Consider the following 2,757-nt stretch of genomic DNA (forward strand, 5'->3'; position numbering starts at 1 on the left):
CTTACTGTCATCTGCCTGTACTCCTCGCAAACAAATCTTTTCACTGTACTTAGGCACACATAACAATAAACCAAATCAAAAATCAGAAAACTCATGGCAGCACAAGCAACTGCAAGTCCCCTTCTAAAGCTACATAAAACTCTCACTTGGACCTATAACATTAACCCTTCACTAGTGGGTAAAAGTCCTGGAAACCCCTTCCTAATAACACAGATTTGGAGTCTATCTACATCCCATGGACTGCAGGAATTCAAGAATATCACTCACTCTCATTTTCAAAAAGGCAATTAGAAATGAATAACAATGTTGGATTTGCCAATGACAGCAGCACTCCATGAAAAAATTAAAAAAACAATTGCAGGTGTAAAGTTGGTAAGATGCATTTCTCTTCAGACAAAGTGATCACCACAGAATGATTGCTATCAAAGTGGAGTTGAAACCATTGAACTATCCAAAAGTAATTAAGATGCTGTAATAATGGATCAGGATGTTTTTGGATGGCTAGTTAAAGAAAGATAAGCTTAATTTAGAAATGATAGTAAAAGTTTCTTTCAATACATAAGAAACAAATGACGGGCAAGAGTAGACATTGGGCCACTTCAAACTGATGCTGGAAGCCTAGTGATGGGAGATAAGGAAATAGCAGGAAAACTTAATAAGTACTTTGCATCAGTCTTCACAGTGGAAGACATGAGTAATATCCCAACAATTAAAGGGAGTCAGGGGGCTAAGTTGATTATGGTTGCCATTACAAAAGAGAAAGTGCTAGAAAAGCTAAAAGGTCTTAAAATTGATAAATCTCCTGGCCCCGATGGGCTACATCCTAGAGTTCTGAGGGAGGTGGCTGAGGAAATAGCGGCGGCGTTGATTGAGATCTTTCAAAAGTGTTAGAAACGAAAATCGCTTCTCAATAATTGCTCTAGACAAATTCAGGAAAACAAAGTTTTATTAACAAGTCTGCAGAGTTGGGCACCCTTGAGAAAAAAAAAGGCACGCCAGGCTAACAAAGTTTTCGATTAAATACAGTTCAAGCTCCTCCCTTCTATAGCTCTAAAGAGTCACGAGGTTCACATTCTGAACATTCATTATTTTTCCATTCTGGACCCTTATCACAAAGTCTGCAGTATATGTCTCCCTAGTTGTTTTTCTAGCCTGCAGTCTTATCAGTCAAGGACTTATTCTTCTCTGTCAGAGTTAGTGGTCTTATCAATCAAGGACTTGTTTTTCTACTCTGTCTCGTCCTTTATTATAGAGAAGCATGTTTTACCCTACCCCCACGGCTCTATTCCCCTTAGACTCTGAGGTCATGCACATCTTAACTATTTGTACCAAAATCGTCTCTCACAATTCTACCCTTTCTGTTTTTAAGATGTGCATGACAAAGATAAGCGTCCTCCCATCAGGGGCCCGGGAAATCCTTGGTCTTTCGCAGCAACAGCACCTTAAGTTCCTGGGTTCCATGTTGGGGTACCGCCACTGCCTGGAGTTGGGAAATATTTTTCTGGATTAAAGATTGAACACAGGGGATCAGGCAGGGTAAGAGAAGTAGAAGCATTACGCCCCCCCCAGCCACCAGTAACGCCGTGCGCCACCAACTACCACCTAGGAGACCATCCCACCAGCCGATGTCACCAAGAGGGCGCCAGGATTGAACCGGCACATGGGCCAGTTTCCGAATTTTATCGGAAATCTTCAAAACCGCTTTACCATTATCGTCAATTTTCAGACAGCAGTTAGTCAGGTTAAACTTCCCGCACACGCCCCCCTCCGAGGCCAACAGATAATCCAAGGCAAGCCGGTTTTGGTATATAGAAGCCCTCATCTGATTCTGCTGCTTAGCCAGCAACTCCAGGGCCAGGGCGGTCTGATTAGTAATGACCTCTACGACTGCTTGGAGCCTGATAATTCGATTTAACATATAGATAGGAGTACGGTATCCCCATGATCCATCCTGTGCCCACGTAGCAGGCCCGTAGTATTCAATAATACGGGCCGGTGGCCACTCATCCCCCCAATCACCGACTTGGATATCCCCTGGCGACCTACGCAGGGAGTCAAAGAGTTTAACTCCCAAATCATCGCCTTCCTCCCGGGGTAATAGGAAGAACGCAGGTCGTATTAGACCCAGGAAGCATACCCCAGCCCATCCCATGGGCAGTTTGGAATATGCCTGATTACCGCATATCCAAAATAGGCCATCTGGAGCAGGCCCTCCCTGCCTCACAACGTCATCCCACAACTCCTTTACCCCAGGGACGCCCTCATAAGGACCAGGACCACTGCAATTCCAGTATTCGGATTGGTGGCCCCGTGGCAGAGTCTGGACAGGATTATTCCAGCATTGATCCCCCTGACAACCACCGCTCCACACTCTTTTCATGCCATCGGAAGGCTCAGCACTTAGCTCGTAAGAGGAGGAATCAGAACGTAACCGAATGCAATTTTGATGACCTCGGTGTGCAATGTACCAAGCAATATTCTCAGGCCACCATACTCGCGTGGTTGCATCCAATATAGTCTGACAGGGGCTAATCCCTACCTTCACGGTCCCCTTGCCTTCAATACAGAACTGGCCCTCAGGGCTGTTTGTCAGTCTCCACCCCTGGCTTTTCCTTTCGTTGACATGTGTCCAATTGTATTGAAGCAATTCCCATATGTCTAAGCTTTGCCCAGTCCACGGCCATTGTTCTGACATATGTGGCCCCCCACAAACCCAGCAATTGCTAACATTTAAAACAGTGGCAATCCTAGAGGTGA

The 2,757-nt window shown here is 45.1% G+C and overlaps 1 long non-coding RNA gene across 1 annotated transcript in view; it reads right to left on the minus strand.

The window, feature by feature from the left end:
* Positions 1 to 928: 928 nt before the first annotated feature.
* LOC122557151 overlaps positions 929 to 2,757 on the minus strand; it is a 12,548-nt gene continuing 10,719 nt past the window's right edge. Inside the window, exon 3 of the long non-coding RNA XR_006313758.1 lies at positions 929 to 1,349. This is a non-coding gene — a long non-coding RNA (uncharacterized LOC122557151). The remainder of the gene's footprint in view (positions 1,350 to 2,757) is intronic.

The sequence above is a fragment of the Chiloscyllium plagiosum genome, chromosome 15, assembly GCF_004010195.1.
Source record: "Chiloscyllium plagiosum isolate BGI_BamShark_2017 chromosome 15, ASM401019v2, whole genome shotgun sequence".
In the NCBI taxonomy this organism is placed as follows: domain Eukaryota; kingdom Metazoa; phylum Chordata; class Chondrichthyes; order Orectolobiformes; family Hemiscylliidae; genus Chiloscyllium; species Chiloscyllium plagiosum.